At 42.4% G+C, this 22,019-nt stretch overlaps 1 pseudogene; it reads left to right on the forward strand.

Annotated features, from left to right (window-relative positions):
* Positions 1–374: 374 nt before the first annotated feature.
* LOC124031400 lies at positions 375–3,714 on the forward strand (annotated as a pseudogene).
* The last annotated feature ends 18,305 nt before the right edge of the window (positions 3,715–22,019 follow it).

Genomic DNA, 22,019 nt, shown 5'->3' on the forward strand with positions numbered 1-22,019 from the left:
TGAACTGCAATACACTGGTCTCAAATATATTAGCATAACTAGGCTACATAACTAGGCTACACAGAACTAGGCTACACAGAACCATAGCAGGCAGACCCACTGTAAAATATGAGCCTTTTTAAAAATCATATTTAAACGAGTCCCAAGCCTAGCACTGCATACTGGGGCATGGCTTACGGAGCGCGCTCTAAAATAGGCGCTCATATTGTCATATTCCAACGGATCTAGTTAAGAAAATGTGCAGCTATTTGTAATTGATGTTATTGCTCTGTAGGGTTTATTGAGGATGTCTGTTTCTGGCTCATGAACCCCGAGTTCTCTAGCATGTTAGCCTCAATGGAGTAGCTAGCTAAACGTTAGCCATCTTAATTAACATGACGATGTCAACAAGTGCTGTCAGGATGCATACCATCACTGTTGCTGTATGCAGCCTGTTGCTGGTTGCTCAAGGGCAGATGGACAACGACGAATAGATTGATCCGTATAGAACTACGATCCAATCATACAGTCCATGAGAAAGCCTGCCGAGGTACAAGTACAAGCAGCTGTGTAATGCATCTTTCCGTGCCATGACAGTGCCATCACTTGAAATAATTATAATATTGCTTTGTTGTTGTTTTTCTTTCATGTTTCCTATTACAGTGTATGAAACAAAATCATGAAGTGTGAAAATACACCAAGCATGATGAATACTGCCTTGTATCGTGATATTAATCTAATCGGAAAACTAAATGAAAGTCATCTTCACCGGCAAGTAATTACACTAATGTGCCCACCAAGAGAAGGGAATACATGCAGGGCTCAGATCAAGTGGACGTAACGGAGTGCAACAACAAAGTGGAAGGGTTACAAAGAGAGGTTCGTGTTGAGTGTTGGAAACTGATTTTAAACGTCACACATTATGTTTTTCAAATGTATATTTATGAAACCGTGACAAATAGATGGTGTGTGATCGTCTAAATTTCCTTAATTTTTTTTTTTAATTGAGGAGCATAAGAATAATATTACACTGGTTGCACAGCAGCCATCATGCAACCCAGTGTTCAAGGGATTCCTCACCAAACTTCTAAAAGAGAGAAAAAGTTAGCCTGGTATGGTATAAATCTATGCACTGATTCTCTTTATGTAAAACACTTCCTCACTGTATCTTACCCACCTTGTAAATTATGTTACCACTTTGGAATGTAGTATGCTGTCTGTATGCTAAGTGCATATACAGTTGAAGTCGGAAGTTTACATACACTTAGGTTGGAGTCATTCAAACTTGTTTTTCAACCAATCCACACATTTCTTGTTAAACTATAGTTTTGGCAAGTTGGTTAGGACATCTACTTTGTGCATGACACAAGTAATTTTTCCAACAATTGTTTACAGACTGATTATTTAACTTAAAATTCACTACATCACAATTCCAGTGGGTCAGAAGTTTACATACACTAAGTTGACTGTGCCTTTTAAACAGATTGGAAAATTCCAGAAATTGATGGCATGGCTTTAGGAGCTTCTGGTAGGCTAATTGACATCATTTGAGTCAATTGGAGGTGTACCTGTGGATGTGTTTCAAGGCCTACCTTCAAACTCAGCGCCTCTTTGTTTGACATCATGGGAAAATCAAAAGGAATCAGCCAAGAACTCAGAAAAAAATTGTAGACCTCCACAAGTCTGGTTCATCCTGAAGGTCCACGTTCATCAGTACAAATAATAGTACGCAAGTATAAACACCATGGGATCACACAGCCTTCATACTGCTCAGGAAGGAGACGCGTTCTGTCTCCTAGAGTTTAACGTACTTTGGTGTGAAAAGTGCAAATCAATCCCAGATGAAATAAATAATTCTCTATTATTCTGACATTTCACATTCTTAAAAGAAAGTGGTGATCCTAACTGACCTAAGACAGGGAATTTTTACTAGGATTAAATGTCAGGAGTTGTGAAAAACTGAGTCTATGTAAACTTACGACTTCAACTGTACCACCAGCCCAATGATCTCAAGAACGATATCCACTAAGTCTCACTTTGGCATCAATGGTGGCAAACAGTGGCGGAGATCCAGAAGGTTCTGGAGGGAATGGACAGCTGGAGAACGGGGACTCTGAATGATGTCCTCCGCCAGATCCTGGTGGATCTCAAACCACATGACTACAAGGCCTAGAGATGGCACTTTGAGGACACCTTTGGTGTTGAGATCGACACAGTCATGAAGATCAAAATGCGTTGTTTGTGTGGTTTGCCTAAGCAATTTATGATTACACGGTTTGTAAACTAGGCTACATGGGCAATGAGGATGAAATTCAACTAACTTTTCTTGAACAATGAGGAACCGTTATTCATACACAAGAACACATTGCTCACACTAGCCTATACAAAAGCAACAGAACATAAAAACAAAACTTTTTAAATACTTTCCTTCTAAAACGCATTAAGAAGGAAAGAAATTCCACAAATGAACTTTTAACAAGGCACACCTGTTAATTGAAATGCATTGCAGGTGACTGAAAGAGTGTACAAAGCTGTCAAGGCAAAGGGTTGCTACTCTGAAGAATCTCAAACCTCAAATATATTTTGATTTGTTTAACACTTTTTTTTGGTTACTACATGATTTATGTGTTATTTCATAGCTTTGATGTCTTCACTATTATTCTACAATGTAGAAAATAGCAAAAATAAAGAAAAACCCGAGAATGAGTAGGTGTGTCCAAACTATTGACTGGCACTGTAACTAAACCAATCTGATTCAGAGCCCAGTCATTTACACTCAAGACAAGACAAACAGACAGATTTGAAACCACTCATTGGCATTACAGCGTCAGGAATATTTCTAATTGGCATTATTTAAAGGATCTCTCTCTTCCAAGTGTCTGTGGTTGTCTTAATCATAGTGGTCATCATCTGCAACAAGCTGTGGTCTACAGTCTCCTTGTTTGTCCAGTTCAAGCAAAACTTTGCCATTGGTTTCTCATCAGTCTGGTCTGGAATTGGTTCTATCTCTACAAGGTAAATTGCCAATATTCACACTTCCATGTATTTTGTCAAATTTCCACATGCTCATTGCCCCTTACTGTCTGTCTGGTGGTCTATGTTTATTAGTAAATTAATATAATTATCTAAAAGAAAAGGTACAAAGTTCCTTCTTTACCAGGGTATCAGATTTTCCTCATCTCAAAAATATATGCGAAAGTACATTTAATTGATGCGTCATTGTTTCATAATTATTGGTGCATGTGTAACCGATGTGAAATGGCTATCTAGGTTCCCTGGTTCGAGCCCGGGATGAGGGGACGGACTAAAGTTAAACTATTACATTGGTGCCGTGACCCGGATCACTGGTTGCTGCGGAAAAGGAAGTCAAAAGGGGGGTGAGTGTATCCAATGTGAAATGGCTAGCTAGTTAGCGGTGGTGCGTGCTAATAGCGTTTCAATCGGTGACGTCACTAGCTCTGAGACCTGAAGTAGTTGTTCCCCTTGCTCTGCAAGGGCCGCAGCTTTTGTGGAGCGATGGGTAACAATGCTTCGTGGGTGGCTGTTGTCGATGTGTGCAGAGGAGCCCGGGTCGGGCATAAATACACAATACTTCTCACTCCTCTTTTCTGGCTTTCACATTTTGACCTTTTTGTAGTAAGTTTACTGTGGAAATGCACATTGGTTTATGTTGTTGTGAAGCCTTCTGTTTAATCCTCCCTGCCTGTGCCCCAGATTGGTACAGAGGTGCCATGACTCTCCAAGACGATCCCTGTAGGATGCACTACGAAGTCCTCATGGTCAACCCCATCCTTCTTGTACCACCAACTAACCTATTTTTGGCGACCAGGAAAAGTCAAATTCCAGTCAGTCAATTCAGGAAGTAACCTGACATTCCGCTTCCAGTTTTCAGTCTACTTCCGGAAATGACAGCATTGAAATGGAATTGACCCTAACCTATTCCACAGGCCAGGACCGAAAGATAGTCACCCATACCTTACTCTTGCAACTTAACATAACTATTTGAGTAAGCCCAAATGTAAAAGTACATATTGCCATGTGTTTCACTTGTAACTAAAAAAATATACTGTCTTTTTAACAATGCAATATCAATCTAATCCAGTGTCTATGATTGCCCTGTGAGCATTATGAAAAACCTGAAATGGAATTGACTAAACTGTGTAAAATGTAGCCTTTTTCCTGGAGCTGTAGCATGCAGTGTTATAATGTATAATTTCTCTCGCTGAAGGCTATCACTATGGCCATCACCACCTTCTTCACAGAGCCTCTGAAGCATTTTGGCCAGGGGATCAGCCAGTTCCTACAAGCCCTCCCCAAGGACATTAGTGTTTTAAAGGCACAGTCAATTTATCTCGGCAAGCAGTAGCGGAGATCCAGAAGGTTCTGGAGGGAGTGGACAGCTGGAGAACGGGGACTCTGAACAATGCCTTCAGCCAGATCCTGGTGAATCTCAAACCACATGATTACTAAGGCCTGGAGATGGAAATTTGAGGACACCTTTGGTGTGGAGATCGACACATTCATGAAGGTTAGAATGCGTAGTTTATGTGGTTTGCCTAAGCAATTTACTGTGGAAATTTGCAGAGTCACCTTGCAGTCACCAGTTACCTTGCAGATCCCTGTGCTCCTCATCATCGTGCTCTCCATCCTGGTAAGGACACACAAAAAAACACAATCAAAGAAACACATTGTCACAAGTTCTAGGGTCAATTCCATTTAAATTCTGTCAATTCAGGAAACGAATTGGTAAAATTTTTCTGAAAATAAATGTCAATTTACAATTCTTGAACGAGAATGTAGATTTACTTCCTGTACTGAAATGGAATTGACCCCAATCCTAACTCGCATAGCAGTCATACTGTTTCCGTAGCCAGTTTCCTGCCTCTCCCTGAAGCAGTAAATGTATTCCTTATCTTACTCAGGTCTTTGTGTACAGCAGCGCCCAGCCCGCCATCCAGCACGGCATATCCAGACACCCTGAGGAACGCCGACGGGCGGGACAGCAAGGACGAGATCATCTCAGAGTTGTGGGAGCGTTTCCCCGACGGTGTGCGGCCGGAGGGTTGCTCCAACGCAGAGCATATCGACCCTCTAACGGTAGAGGATAATACCGACATCCAGGAAGAGGTACTGCAAGAACCAGTTGTAGCTGGAGCCACAACTGAAGGCAATGACTCACAAGAAGCTTAATCCTCTCCAGCTACAAGCAAATCAAATAAGGGGGACGTTGCATCTGAATCTAAGGGGGAAGCTGACAGCCAGGCTGTCCAAAAGCTGAGTCACACCCCCCCCTTAAAAAAACACTCTATATATATTTATATATATATGGGCCGAAATGGTGACTGAAAATCGTGTTGTATGATGCAAGGAACCACTTGGCAAAATAAAAATCATTATCATTATTAGGCCTATTATTACCATATAGAGAATAAGGCTTTGCCTGTCTTAAAATACAACACTGTCCCTTTTAGGATGGTTGGCCACCTTTTTTTAGGCTATAAAGTATAGCAGAATTAAACAATCAACAGCCTGACCAACTTTATGCAAAGGAGATGTGTTGTGCTGCATGAGGCAAATGGTGGCCACATGAGAAACTGACTGGTTTTCTGATCCATGCACCTGCGTTTATTTAACTTCTTTTTAAGGTGACCAACAAATGCATATCTGTATTCCCAGTCATGTGAAATCCATAGATTAGGGCTTAATGAATTAATTTCAATTGACTGATTTCCTTATATGAACTGTAACTCAGTAAAATCTTTTGTAATTGTAGCATGTACCAAACTCAGTGAAGTCTTCCAATACAATAGTCCACATGACTGGCTGCGTTTTGCTATCACCGGAAACTTCAGGAAGATTGGCCATTATTTAGTTTTTCTAAGTAAATATATTTGAAAGTGATCAAAAATTATGTATTATTAGCTAGCTTGCTACAGAAACTTTGCAGCTCATTTGATTTAGCCTGCACACTAAGATAATATTCGCTAGTTAGCTAACTTTACATACTGTATAGCTAGCTACGTAAATTAAAGGTCATCAGCTTGCTATATTCACAGTAGCTAGTTAGCTATCTTAATGCATTAATCATTGTAACTCCAAATGCATTTGTAGCTAGATAGGTAGCAAGCTCAACAGCCATGCGAAGGGAGAGTAACCTACTCTGGATAGGGCAGGTACCTTTGCGGGAGGACGTGAAACTATTCTCCATTTCCAGTCCCTGTCCCTAGCAATAAAAACGGAAGACAGACCTGAATATTATGTTGCTATATCTCTCTAACTTAAGTATAATGCAGCCTGTTTCTTTGTTTTCTGTCCTCAGATACAGAGATCTGTCAAACCCTGTCTGCAGAATGAGGTACCAATGAATGTCCCAAAAGAGTAAGGGTACATTCTTGTATGCCATGGATTATATGTGTACCTAGCATATTTTGTGAACAAAAATACAGTTTAAAAGTCACACACAATGTATAAACCTATTACAACTGGAGCAAGCCAACCCTGATGGGTGTGCACACTTCTGTTCCAGCCCAGCATTAACACACCTGATTCAATGTATCAAACCTAATTAGTTAATAATCAAGTGTGCTATTTCTGGGCTGGAACAGAAGTCGTATCACCCAGTGGATCACAGGAGTGACTTTTTTGTTCACCTGAAATTATGTTTTATTAATAATAGCCTACTTGTTACTAAAATGTCTAGCCTCTACATATGAGTTAGCTTACTTGTACACTTTGAAACTATGAGTTTTGATTCTTTGACACTGTTTTAAACTTGTTGTAATTAACTGAACTATTATTCAAGATGAATTAGCGTTGATATTGGTTTATCACAGATCACAACCCTGCAATAAAAAGGGGAAGGGAGTGTCTCTTCACTTGAATGTTTCTGTGTTCTCAAATGAACCTCACCTTTTTGTTAGGGCATAAGCTTTCCAATTCGTTTTATTTGTTTTTCACCGTTTTTGTTTTCAGGATATCAGCCATGTGTACCCATTTTGCAGCTGATAACGGCATCCAACGCCAATGCAGCCATAGGCCTACAGCAGTGGTTCCGAATTCCAGTTCTCGAATACCCCCAACAGCACACATTTTTGTTGTAGCCCCATACAAACATAGCTGACTCAACTCATTGAGGGCCTGATGATTAGTTGACATTGAATCGGATGTGTTTGTCTGGGGCTACAATAAAAATGTACTCTTGGGGGAACTCGAGGATCGGAGTTGGGAACCACTGGCCTACAGTAGGATGGCATTAGCCTTATGGGCATTTGCAATGCACCCCTTGACATTGTGCATCTGAAGCAGCTGAAGCTTAACTCACACACTGTTTACATATTGTTCAGCTATATATCCTTAATTTAAAAATTATACCAGTAGACAATGTATGAGGCTAATCATTAAACTAGATTTTGTACATGCCTTGTGCTGACATTTGTTGGTGTAAATCCAACCCTTGTAATCTAGGTGGAAGCAGGAAATGGGTTCCTTATCATATGCGCACACACACTACTACCAAGTCTAGATACTTTTCTCCAAGAAGGTCTGAGTGGCACTTGGAGGTGCCTCTGTGATAATGAAGATGTTTTTTTTTACCTTTATTTAACTAGGCAAGTCAGTTAAGAACAAATACTTATTTTCAATTACGGCCTAGGAACAGTGGGTTAACTGGGGGGCAGGGGCAGAAAGACAGATTTGTACCTTGTTAGCTCGGGGGTTTGAACTTGCAACATTCCGGTTACTAGTCCAACGCTCGAACCCCTGCCGCCCCGTCTTTTCCTAAGACTACCACAACAATTACATTGTCTATTCTAAATGTATTTTAAATTGTAAAGAAAGGAAATAGTTGGGCTATAAGAAATACGTTTTATTCAACGGGGCTAGGCAAAGCAGAGATCACAGTACTTTTAATTTCACCCATAGCACAATATAGCCTATTATTAAAGTATAGTATGTTTACAATATATAGTATTACATTTGATATATTCATACTGTTTAAGGGGGCACTTTTGTCATGACGACAAGGTGATGGTGCTCTACTCAAATGGCACAACAGAATCATTCAGATTGACCAAAGCATATAATAACCATCTCGTATAATTGAGGGATGCTGTAATTTCCATATATTTTCCCTCTTATGAATAAAGTTCTCAAATTATTATTGGGTTATGATATGAATATATGGTAGCCACTGGAGTTGTTTTGGACAATAATGTCCTCCAGGCTATATAATTTGCGTCTCCCCTTTTCATGGTCATGGCTTGAAGGGATCCAGCTTTTGTCAAATCATATTTTACATTCCATAACCGATTAGGATAATTTATGCAGCAGGTTAGGAGAATTAGGTTACAGTTAGCTAAAAATGCAAAAAAAATACATTTGACAAAAAGCTGGATCCCTTTCGGCTAGGACCCCTTTCTCATAGGCCTAGATTACATGGATGCATTGATCTGCTGTCAGTGTTAGTAGAGTAGACCTAAATTACCATCGTATTAAAAATGATTCTGCTAATTTCGCCAGTCATATTAAATTTAGTAGAATTCAGTGGTGGTCAGTGCCGTGTAGGATGAGGGAGGATGTTTTTTTTTTCATGAGCATGGCCTTATTTCTATTACAGCATATTGGATAACTCATGTATATTCCATTCACCCAGTTAAATGTACAGGCAATAGTTTTAGGCTACTACATGATACTAAAATGTTCCCTATATCCACCATGAGGTTGCTACAACCTAGTCTATGAATTAAAGTTTACAACGTAGGTGCACACAGGTTGAAAGACAAATTTGAGGTGACAGAGACATTCAGTACCGCTTTGCACACTCTTGTCTGCATCTAGCACGTTTAAGAAACGTTTTTCAACAAAATTGGCGGAATGAATACACCCCTGATCATTGATAAACCGAGTTCAATCTCATAACAACCGTGTTGTATTCCTTCTTTTCCCTTCGCTTGTGGATTTCAATGCACAACACATCAGCTGTATGCGATCAGGCAAAATAAAACTTTCCAAGCTAAACTGCCACACACAACCTATATCGTTATCACCATATTAGCTAAAGTAATATCATAGTTGGCATAGCTAATAGAACTAATGCGTTAGTAAACCCGCTACAATCATGCAGTAACGTTAGTGTACAGTTACACCGGCGGGCCCCGGTGGCAATAAACTAGTAATACCAAAAGCTTACCTTGACTTGGAAGAATTCCAGTGTTGTGTTGGAAAGTCATAGCCAGCTAGCTAGCATTGCATCCCTCTCTTTGAGCAGGGTTTTTCAGTATGCTAAACTAGGTAGCTGCATTTGCTAAGTAAGTAAAAGTGAGAAAAAATGACTCTCTTTCTCTCTTGCCTCCTTCATTTTGGAAGAAATTAATTTGTTCAAAACTGTTAATCTATTGTCTCTTTCTTTGAGTCCACTACTCACCACATTTTATACACTGCAGTACTAGCTAGCTGTAGTTTATGCTTTCAGTACTAGATTAATTATCTGATCCTTTGAATGGGGGGACAAATGTCAGTTCATGTTGCAAGAGCTCTGATAGGCTGGAGGACATCCTCCTGAATTTGTCATAATTACTGTGTAAGTCAATAGAAGGGGGTGAGAACCATGAACCTCCTAGGTTTTGTATTGAAGTCAATGTACCCAGAGGAAGATGGAAGCTAGCTGTCCTCCAACTACACCATGTTGCTACCCTACAGAGTTCTGTAGACCTTCTTTGCAAAATAGTGTGTTTTAATCAGTTATTTGGTGACATGATTATATTTAGTATAGTTTTATTTAGAAAGTACAATTTAAATGTTTATGAAATTCACTGAGGAGGATGGTCCTCCCCTTCCTCCTCTGAGGAGCCTCCACTGGTAGAATTACATGAAATGTTTATCAATGGTACATTTTTCCATGTAAAGGAAACATCTCTGATATAGCCTATAAACCTATGCATCTACACATTTATTAATAGCACAAATAATCCAATCTATATCACATTAGGAATAGTAGGCTTACATTAGTCTGCAAATACAATGATAGAGGCATGCGATCCTTTGTTATAAAGGTGCATTTTTATGGTGAAAAATAGCTTCCCCAAAACTCTCGCAACACATGCTAATTTATAGACTAGGAACTACCATAATAGCTCATTTTGGCTTATTTCAGTGTTGTTGTTAACACCTGGTCAGACTTGATTTACTAGTGATGAAATGATCATAGCAGCCCCATTACCAACAGCTGTCTAGGTTCAGGTCTAGACTGCCAAAAAGGTTTCTTTGCTTTTCTGACAGTTCTTGAGTCTTAACTCATTGGTGTCACCAATGGTGTTTCAATGTTGCGGGGAATCTGTAAACATATTTCTTCCTATTGCCTTTCCTGCCTTGTTGGAACAGCCAAATACTCTACAGAAAATGTCCGTGGTGATGAATCAACTAGTTTTAGGCACTGTTATCATGCAGTTTGGGGTAGCCACTCGGCTGTTGTTGCGAGGTCAAGCTAAAATATCCAAAGGCCTGAAAACTCGCCCAATTTGTTTTCCACAACGAGAAGAGTTGCCATATTTATACAAAAAAAACCTTTTCCCATGACGTTATCGAGTCAATTAAAGAAGGAATATCATAGTATATAGTAATGATGTCATAGCCAGTTGGAAGCAAAATGTGTGTTGCCTCAAAATAATAATTATTACAAGCTATGACATGATATAATATAGGAATTTGAATATGTGGCAAGAGAAAATATATTTTGCCCTTGTTCAACTCCCCAAGATAATTTTCCAATGGATGTCGATTTAACTCGTTTGACTCCTATGATTAAGCAATAAGGCACAAGGGCATATGGTATATGCCCAATGTACCACGGCTAAGGGCAGTTCTTAAGCACGACGCAACGCGGAGTGCCTGGATAAAGCCATTAGCCTTGGTATATTGGTCATATACCACAAACCCCCAGGGGACCTTATTGCTATTATAAACTGGTTACCAACGTAATTGGAACAGTAAAATGTGATGTTTTGTCATACCCGTGGTATATTTACATTTACATTTAAGTCATTTAGCAGACGCTCTTATCCAGAGCGACTTACAAATTGGTGCATTCACCTTATGACATCCAGTGGAACAGTCACTTTACAATAGTGCATCTAAATCTTAAAGGGGGGGGAAGAGGGAATACTTATCCTATCCTAGGTATTCCTTAAAGAGGTGGGGTTTCAGGTGTCTCCGGAAGGTGGTGATTGACTCCGCTGTCCTGGCGTCGTGAGGGAGTTTGTTCCACCATTGGGGGGCCAGAGCAGCGAACAGTTTTGACTGGGCTGAGCGGGAGCTGTACTTCCTCAGTGGTAGGGAGGCGAGCAGGCCAGAGGTGGATGAACGCAGTGCCCTTGTTTGGGTGTAGGGCCTGATCAGAGCCTGGAGGTACTGAGGTGCCGTTCCCCTCACAGCTCTGTAGGCAAGCACCATGGTCTTGTAGCGGATGCGGGCTTCAACTGGAAGCCAGTGGAGAGAACGGAGGAGCGGGGTGATGTGAGAGAACTTGGGAAGGTTGAACACCAGACGGGCTGCGGCGTTCTGGATGAGTTGAAGGGATTTAATGGCACAGGCAGGGAGCCCAGCCAACAGCGAGTTGCAGTAATCCAGACGGGAGATGACAAGTGCCTGGATTAGGACCTGCGCCGCTTCCTGTGTGAGGCAGGGTCGTACTCTGCGGATGTTGTAGAGCATGAACCTACAGGAACGGGCCACCGCCTTGATGTTGGTTGAGAACGACAGGGTGTTGTCCAGGATCACACCAAGGTTCTTAGCGCTCTGGGAGGAGGACACAATGGAGTTGTCAACCGTGATGGCGAGATCATGGAACGGGCAGTCCCGTTCATCTGGAGAGAGAGGGGAGAAAGAGGTCAGAGCACAGGGTAGGGCAGTGTGAGCAGAACCAGCGGTGTCGTTTGACTTAGCAAACGAGGATCGGATGTCGTCGACCTTCTTTTCAAAATGGTTGACGAAGTCATCTGCAGAGAGGGAGGAGGGGGAGGAGGGGGAGGAGGATTCAGGAGGGAGGAGAAGGTGGCAAAGAGCTTCCTAGGGTTAGAGGCAGATGCTTGGAATTTAGCATGGTAGAAAGTGGCTTTAGCAGCAGAGACAGAGGAGGAAAATGTAGAGAGGAGGGAGTGAAAGGATGCCAGGTCCGCAGGGAGGCGAGTTTTCCTCCATTTCCGCTCGGCTGCCCGGAGCCCTGTTCTGTGAGCTCGCAATGAGTCATCGAGCCACGGAGCGGGAGGGGAGGACCGAGCCGGCCTGGAGGATAGGGGACATAGAGAGTCAAAGGATGCAGAGAGGGAGGAGAGGAGGGTTGAGGAGGCAGAATCAGGAGATAGGTTGGAGAAGGTTTGAGCGGAGGGAAGAGATGATAGGATGGAAGAGGAGAGAGTAGCGGGGGAGAGAGAGCGAAGGTTGGGACGGCGCGATACCATCCGAGTAGGGGCAGTGTGGGAGGTGTTGGATGAGAGCGAGAGGGAAAAGGATACAAGGTAGTGGTCGGAGACTTGGAGGGGAGTTGCAATGAGGTTAGTGGAAGAACAGCATCTAGTAAAGATGAGGTCGAGCGTATTGCCTGCCTTGTGAGTAGGGGGAGGGTGAGAGGGTGAGGTCAAAAGAGGAGAGGAGTGGAAAGAAGGAGGCAGAGAGGAATGAGTCAAAGGTAGACGTGGGGAGGTTAAAGTCGCCCAGAACTGTGAGAGGTGAGCCGTCCTCAGGAAAGGAGCTTATCAAGGCATCAAGCTCATTGATGAACTCTCCGAGGGAACCTGAAGGGCGATAAATGATAAGGATGTTAAGCTTGAAAGGGCTGGTAACTGTGACAGCATGGAATTCAAAGGAGGCGATAGACAGATGGGTAAGGGGAGAAAGAGAGAATGACCACTTGGGAGAGATGAGGATCCCGGTGCCACCACCCCGCTGACCAGAAGCTCTCGGGGTGTGCGAGAACACGTGGGCGGACGAAGAGAGAGCAGTAGGAGTAGCAGTGTTGTCTGTGGTGATCCATGTTTCCGTTAGTGCCAAGAAGTCGAGGGACTGGAGGGAGGCATAGGCTGAGATGAACTCTGCCTTGTTGACCGCAGATCGGCAATTCCAGAGGCTACCGGAGACCTGGAACTCCACGTGGGTCATGCGCGCTGGGACCACCAGATTAGGGTGGCCGCGGCCACGCGGTGTGGAGCGTTTGTATGGTCTGTGCAGAGAGGAGAGAACAGGGATAAACAGACACATAGTTAACAGGCTACAGAAGAGGCTACGCTAATGCAAAGGAGATTGGAATGACAAGTGGACTACACGTCTCGAATGTTCAGAAAGTTAAGCTACGTAGCAAGAATCTTATTGACTAAAATAATTAAAATGATACAGTACTGCTGAAGTAGGCTAGCTGGCAGTGGGTGCGTTGTTGACACTACACTAATCAAGTCGTTCCGTTGAGTGTAATAGTTTCTACAGTGCTGCTATTCGGGGGCTAGCTGGCTAGCTAGTAGTGTTGTTTACGTTACGTTGCGTTAAAAGAACGACAATAGCTGGCTAGCTAACCTAGAAAATCGCTCTAGACTACACAATTATCTTTGATACAAAGACGGCTATGTAGCTAGCTATGTAGCTAGCTACGATCAAACAAATCAAACCGTTGTACTGTAATGAAATGAAATGAAAATGTGATACTACCTGTGAATGCGACCGGGTTGTTGAGTTCTATTCAGAAGACGTTGGCTAGCGTTGGCTAGCTGTTGGCTAGCTAGCAGAGTCTCCTACGTTAAGGACGACAAATAGCTGGCTAGCTAACCTCGGTAAATTAAGATAATCACTCTAAGACTACACACTCTAAACCTAAACAACACAATTATCTTGGAACGAAGATACGAAGACAGCAAAGACAGCTATGTAGCTAGCTAACACTACACTGATCAAGTCGTTCAGTTGAGTGTAATAGTTTTCCCAGTGCAGCTAATCAGTGGACGTTAGCTAGCTGGCTAGTGAAGACTATGTTAGGACGGCGAAATACGATAATTACGCAATAATTACGCAATTATCTTTGATACAAAGACGGCTATGTAGCTAGCTGAGAAGAAATTGCTAAGATTAGACAAATCAAACCGTTGTGCTATAATGAAATATAATGAAATGAAATGTAAAAAGTTATACTACCTGCGGGAGCAAGCGCCGATGCGACCACTCGCTCCAAACCGGTCTGATATACCACGGCTTTCCGCCAATCAGAATTCAAGGCTCGAACCAGGTTTATAATTGTAAATAAATCCCCTTTGTGCTAGTGCATAACTGTAGTAAATCCGACAGGAGAGTTTGAGTGATAAAAGTTGGACAGAGGATCTCAATAATATAATATAATAATATATGCATTTAGCAGACGCTTTTATCCAAAGCGACTTACAGTCATGTGTGCATACATTCTACGTATGGGTGGTCCCGGGGATCGAACCCACTACCCTGGCGTTAAAACACTTGGACGAACAAAAAAACAAATTTTAGGCTATTTTCTGGCAATCGTGTTGTTATTTGACAATTGTTAAGACTATACACTTTTATAAATGGCCCATTTACGAGATTGACTTGTTATTGCAATAGGCATAGGCTACAGACTAAAATCTGTGTTTATGATTGTAATTCGATTTTTCCATGGTTTGCTTAGATAAAGGCAGATAGCCTATAGCCCTTGATAGGTCTACATCTCATTTCAGATACTCTACAGTAGCCTAGACAAGATGCAGGCAATATGTGAACTGAACTATTTAGAAGCTTGCTTAGTTCAAATTAACAGACTAATTTATTCAACATTAATAGTGAGGTGATTTTGAGATAAGAAGTGCTTGTTTTTCCCCAATGACTGCTGGAATAGGATACTGAGAATGGGGTCGTAATTTTAATCACTGAATTAAATGTTAAACAGCCAATGTTTATTTTTTTAAATGTGCATTACCTGTAGCCTAATCTGACTACTGTTACTGTCCCTCAAATGCATTCTAACAACTGCTTGGCAATTGCGATAGAGCTTTGATAATTTCCAATTTAATTAACTAAACGTGCAATTAATAATTGGATAATAACACAAGGCTACAACAGCTATAAACTGAAGTTACAGGTTATTTATTAAATTGGTTTGATTGCTCCAGGTAGGCTACACAAGTGGCACAAATTGATTTGCAATGACTCCAGTGATATCATATTTTCAACATACACTACTTGTCAAAAAATGTTATCACACCTACTCATTGGCGTATTGCTGCAGAATGCTGTTGTAGCCATACTGGGTACGTGTGCCTTCAATTCTAAATAAATCACAGACAGTGTCACTAGCAAAGCACCCCCACACCATAACACCTCCTCCTCCACGCTTTACAGTGGGAAATACACATGCAGGGTCATCCGTTCACCCACACCACTTCTCACAAGGACATGGCGGTTGGAAACAAAAATATCAAATTTTAACTCTAGACTAGCCTTTTTTAAAGTATGAGTCGTGATCCAAAGTAGGTCGCGGACCTGTTAATGTTGGGTTGCGATGTGTCAGAGTAAATTTATAATTATTTCATTAATTACTGGGATTGATTTGGCCAAGTGCGCTCTCTGCTTTGCAACCGTCTCTGCTTAGTTTGGCAGCTGCGTGAATGTGAGAGGGAGATGCGCGTGTGCTTGAAGATTACTCCGTGACACGTGATGCAGCGCTGTCATTCAGCAGCAGATGATGCGCTGTCTACCACTGACTTGTCATTCCCACTCGTCATCACTCACTGCTGTCATCAAATGGATTCATGCTAGCCGTACCCCCTAGCTCGATTGTCCATTGTTTGTAATCTATGTATGCTTGTGTTCCCTCATGTGCTTTAGGTATTGATTTGTTGTTAATAAAAAATATATTAAAACATTTTTTTTTAAGATTCATGCTAGCCACAAGTTCTGACTGAGCTCAATTGTCATGAAACACATATACAGTGATGAGTTTCTCTTTCATACAAACTTATAACGAGGAGCGCCCACAATGTGTTTTGTGTGGGAAAGTTCTTAGTTATGAAACGACACGTCCTGACCAAACATCCACAGCATGATGGTAAACCCAGGGAGTTCTTTCAGAAAAGGGTCGAATGCTTCAGGAAACAGTGCTTCGACAGTGAAAAAGTAAATCAGCTAGCAAGGCATTGTTGTCATTTTGCCTTGTACTTGGCCTTGTACATAGCTAATAGCTATCATTCACCACAGCAAGCTAGCTACTGATAGTGCTACTGTACATCTTACTGAAGAAAGTATTGTTGAAAACTAATCTAGATTGTAACTGTTGCTGTTAAAATGCAATAATAATTTTGATTCTTAACTGGAATAAACTGATTGAAGCAAGATGCTTTTTGAGGCAAACATGCTCACACAGTTCTGGGTTGCTCATCTACCAGTCAAAAGTTTGGACTCACCTACCCATTCCAGGGTTTTTTGTTATTTTTACTATTTTCTACATTGTAGAATAATAGTGAAGACATCAAAACTATGATATTGCCTTGACAGCTTTGCACACTCTTGGCATTCTCTAAACCAGCTTTATGACCTAGCCACCTGGAATGCATTTCAATTAACAGGTTTGCCTTCTTGTATAATTTCTTTCCTTCTTAATGTGTTTGAGCCAATCAGTTGTGTTGTGACAAGGTAGGGGGGTATACAGAAGATAGCCCTATTTGGTAAAAGACCAAGTCCATATTATGGCAAGAACAGCTCAAATAAGCAAAAATAAATGACAGCCCATCATTACTTTAAGACATGAAGGTCAGTCAATAAGGAAAATTTAAATAACTTTGAAAGTTTCTTCAAGTGCAATCGCAAAAACCATCAGGAGCTATGATGAAACTGGCTCTCATGAGGACCGCCACAAGAATGGAAGACCCAGAGTTACTTCTGCTGCAGAGGATAAGTTCATTCGAGTTACCAGCCTCAGAAATTGCAGCATAAATAAATGCTTCACAGAGTTCAAGTAACAGACACTTCTCAACATCAACTGTTCAGAGGAGACTGTGTGAATCAGGCCTTCATGGTGGAATTGCTGCAAATGAACCACTACTAAAGGACACCAATAAGAAGAAGAGACTTGCTTGGGCCAAGAAACATAAGCAATGGACATTAGACCGGTGGAAATTTGTCCTTTGGTCTGGAGTCCAAATTGGAGATTTTTGGTTCCAACCACTGTGTCTTTGTGAGACAAGCTATAATACCACTGCCACCATGGGGCACTCAACGTTGACATCAGCAAACCAATAACCCACACGAAGCCATATACGCTGTTTGCCATCTGACCGGTACAGTTGAAACCATGATTCATCAGTGAAGAGCACACTTCTCCAGCGTGCCAATGGCCATCGAAGGTGAGCATTTGCCCACTGAAGTTGGTTACGAAGACGAACTACAGTCAGGTAAAGACCCTGGTGAGGACGACAAGCATACAGATGAACTTCCGATATGATTCTGACAGTTTGTGCAGAAATTCTTTGGTTGTGCAAACCTACAGTATCATCAGCTGTCCGGGTGGCTTGCCCCAGACAATCCCGCAGGTGAAGAAGCCGGATGTGGAGGTCTTGGGTTTGCGTGGTTACATGTGGTCTACGTTTGTGAGGCCGGTTGGACGAACTGACAAATTCTCAAAAATGACGCTGGAGGCGGCTTATGGTAGAGAAAGAAACATTCAGTTCTCTGGCATGGCAACAGCTCTGGTGGACATTCCTGCATTCAGCATGCCAATTGTACTCTTCCTCAAAACTTGAGACCACTGCGGCATTGACACATAAGGAAGTGGATGGCTGCAAACTTTCTACTATTAAACTCGGACAAAACAGAGATGCTTGTTCTAGGTCCCAAGAAACAAAGAGATCTTCTGTTGAATCTGACAATTAATCTTAATGGTTGTACAGTCGTCTCAAATAAAACTGTGAAGGACCTCGGCGTTACTCTGGACCCTGATCTCTCTTTTGAAGAACATATCAAGACCATTTCGAGGACAGCTTTTTTCCATCTACGTAACATTGCAAAAATCAGAAACTTTCTGTCCAAAAATGATGCAGAAAAATTAATCCATGCTTTTGTCACTTCTAGGTTAGACTACTGCAATGCTCTATTTTCCGGCTACCCGGATAAAGCACTAAATAAACTTCAGTTAGTGCTAAATACGGCTGCTAGAATCCTGACTAGAACCAAAAAATTTGATCATATTACTCCAGTGCTAGCCTCTCTACACTGGCTTCCTGTCAAAGCAAGGGCTGATTTCAAGGTTTTACTGCTAACCTACAAAGCATTACATGGGCTTGCTCCTACCTACCTCTCTGATTTGGTCCTGCCGTACATACCTACACGTACGCTACGGTCACAAGACGCAGGCCTCCTAATTGTCCCTAGAATTTCTAAGCAAACAGCTGGAGGCAGGGCTTTCTCCTATAGAGCTCCATTTTTATGGAACGGTCTGCCTACCCATGTCAGAGACGCAAACTCGGTCTCAACCTTTAAGTCTTTACTGAAGACTCATCTCTTCAGTGGGTCATATGATTGAGTGTAGTCTGGCCCAGGAGTGGGAAGGTGAACGGAAAGGCTCTGGAGCAACGAACCGCCCTTGCTGTCTCTGCCTGGCCGGTTCCCCTCTTTTCACTGGGATTCTTTGCCTCTAACCCTGTTACGGGGCTGAGTCACTGGCTTGCTGGGGCTCTCTCGTGCCGTCCCTGGGGGGTGCGTCACCTGGGTGGGTTGATTCACTGTTGTGGTCGGCCTGTCTGGGTTCCCCCCTTGGGTTGTACCGTGTCGGAGATCTTTGTGGGCTATACTCGGCCTTGTCTCAGGATGGTAAGTTGGTGGTTGAAGATTTCCCTCTAGTGGTGTGGGGGCTGTGCTTTGGCAAAGTGGGTGGGGTTATATCCTTCCTGTTTGGCCCTGTCCGGGGTGTCCTCGGATGGGGCCACAGTGTCTCCTGACCCCTCCTGTCTCAGCCTCCAGTATTTATGCTGCAGTAGTTTATGTGTCGGGGGGCTAGGGTCAGTTTGTTTATCTGGAGTACTTCTCCTGTCCTATTCAGGTGTCCTGTGTGAATCTAAGTGTGCGTTCTCTAATTCTCTCCTTCTCTCTTTCTTTCTCTCTTTCGGAGGACCTGAGCCCTAGGACCATGCCCCAGGACTACCTGACATGATGACTCCTTGCTGTCCCCAGTCCACCTGGCCATGCTGCTGCTCCAGTTTCAACTGGCCTGGGCCCTAGGACCATGTCCCAGGACTACCTGACATGAGGACTCCTTGCTGTCCCCAGTCCACCTGGCCATGCTCCTGCTCCAGTTTCAACTGTTCTGCCTTACTATTATTCAACCATGCTGGTCATTTATGAACATTTGAACATCTTGGCCACGTTCTGTTATAATCTCCACCCGGCACAGTCAGAAGAGGACTGGCCACCCCACATATGCTCTCTCTAATTCTCTCTTTCTTTCTCTCTCTCGGAGGACCTGAGCCCTAGGACCGTGCCCCAGGACTACCTGACATGATGGCTCCTTGCTGTCCCCAGTCCACCTGACTGTGCTGCTGCTCCAGTTTCAACTGTTCTGCCTTATTATTATTTGACCATGCTGGTCATTTATGAACATTTGAACATCTTGGTCATGTTCTGTTATAATCTCTACCCGGCACAGCCAGAAGAGGACTGGCCACCCCACATAGCCCGGTTCCTCTCTAGGTTTCTTCCTAGGTTTTGGCCTTTCTAGGGAGTTTTTCCTAGCCACCGTGCTTTTACACCTGCATTGTTTGCTGTTTGGGGTTTTAGGCTGGGTTTCTGTACAGCACTTTGAGATATCAGCTGATGTACGAAGGGCTATATAAATAAATTTAATTTGATTTGATTTGATTGTGTTGTGTGACAAAGCTGCACATTCTAGAGGGGGCTTTTATTGTCCCCAGTACAAGGTATACCTGTGTAATTATCACACTGTTTAATCAGCTTCTTGATATGGCACACTTGACAGGTGGATGGATATTATCTTATAATATAATAATATATAATAATAATAATATATGCCATTTAGCAGACGCTTTTATCCAAAGCGACTTACAGTCATGTGTGCATACATTCTACGTATGGGTGGTCCCGGGGATCGAACCCACTACCCTGGCGTTACAAGCACCATGCTCTACCAACTGAGCTACAGAAGGACTTGGCAAAGGACAAATGCTCACTAACAGGGATGTAAACTAATTTCTGCAGAAAATGTTATACAAGCTTTATGAACGTATAGAAAATGTATGGGATATTTTATTTCAGCCCATGAAACATGAGACCAACACTTTACATGTTGCATTTATATTTTTGTTCAGTGTAGCTTTGCCACCTATCTGTCATACATAATTCCCCCAAGTCATAATGACACAGACAGAATTGAGTTAGTTCTGAAGATAATGACTCTGGCTTATCTGTACAACACTACAAATAATACTTGCATATAATGTTGAAGTCAGAAATTTACATACACTTAGGTTGGAGTCATTAAAATGTGTTTTTCAACCACTCCGCAATTTCTTGTTAACAAACTATAGTTTTGGAAAGTTGGTTAGGACATCTACTTTGTGCAAGACACAAGTAATTTTCTCCAACAATTCTTTACAGACAGATTATTTCACTTATAATTCACTGTATAACAATTCCAGTGGGTCAGAAGTTTACATACACTAAGTTGCCTGTGCCTTTAAACAGCTTGGAAAATTACAGAAAATTATGTCACGGCTTTAGAAGCTTCTGTAGGCTAATTGACATAATTTGAGTCAATTGGAGGTGTACATGTGGATGTATTTCAAGGCCTACCTTCAAACTCAGTCCCTCTTTGTTTGACATCATGGGAAAATCAAAAGAAAGTTAAGACCGCTACATGTCTGGTTCATCCTTGGGAGCAATTTCCAAATGCCTGAAGGTACCACATCCCTCTGTACAAACAATAGTTCGCAAGTATAAACACCATGGGTACCACGCAGCCGTCATACACTTTTGGCCCGTCATTGGACACTGTGCTATCTAACCTCCAAACGAGCTTCAATGCCATACAGCACTCCTTCCGTGGCCTCCAACTGCTCTTAAACGCGAGTAAAACCAAATGCATGCTTTTCAACCGATCGCTGCCTGCATCCGCATGCCCGACTAGCATCACCACCCTGGATGGTTCCGACCTTGAATATGTGGACATCTATAAGTACCTAGGTGTCTGGCTAGACTGCAAACTCTCCTTCCAGACTCACATCAAACATCTCCAATCGAAAATCAAATCAAGAGTCGGCTTTCTATTCCGCAACAAAGCCTCCTTCACTCACGCTGCCAAGCTTACCCTAGTAAAACTGACTATCCTACCGATCCTCGACTTCGGCGATGTCATCTACAAAATGGCTTCCAACACTCTACTCAGCAAACTGGATGCAGTCTATCACAGTGCCATCCGTTTTGTCACTAAAGCACCTTATACCACCCACCACTGCGACTTGTATGCTCTAGTCGGCTGGCCCTCACTACATATTCGTCGCCAGACCCACTGGCTCCAGGTCATCTACAAGTCCATGCTAGGTAAAGCTCCACCTTATTTCAGTTCACTGATCACGATGGCAATACCCATCCGTAGCACGCGCTCCAGCAGGTGTATCTCACTGATCATCCCTAAAGCCAACACCTCATTTGGCCGCCTTTCGTTCCAGTACTCTGCTGCCTGTGACTGGAATGAATTGCAAAAATCGCTGAAGTTGGAGACTTTTATCTCCCTCACCAACTTCAAACATCAGCTATCCGAGCAGCTAACCGATCGCTGCAGCTGTACATAGTCTATAGGAAAATAGCCCACCCATTTTCACTTACCTCATTCCCATACTGTTTTTATACTGTTTTTATTTATTTACTTTTCTGCTCTTTTGCACACCAATATCTCTACCTGTACATGACCATCTGATCATTTATCACTCCAGTGTTAATCTGCAAAATTGTATTATTCGCCTACCTACTCATGCCTTTTGCACACATTGTATATA

The sequence above is a fragment of the Oncorhynchus gorbuscha genome, linkage group LG01, assembly GCF_021184085.1.
Source record: "Oncorhynchus gorbuscha isolate QuinsamMale2020 ecotype Even-year linkage group LG01, OgorEven_v1.0, whole genome shotgun sequence".
In the NCBI taxonomy this organism is placed as follows: domain Eukaryota; kingdom Metazoa; phylum Chordata; class Actinopteri; order Salmoniformes; family Salmonidae; genus Oncorhynchus; species Oncorhynchus gorbuscha.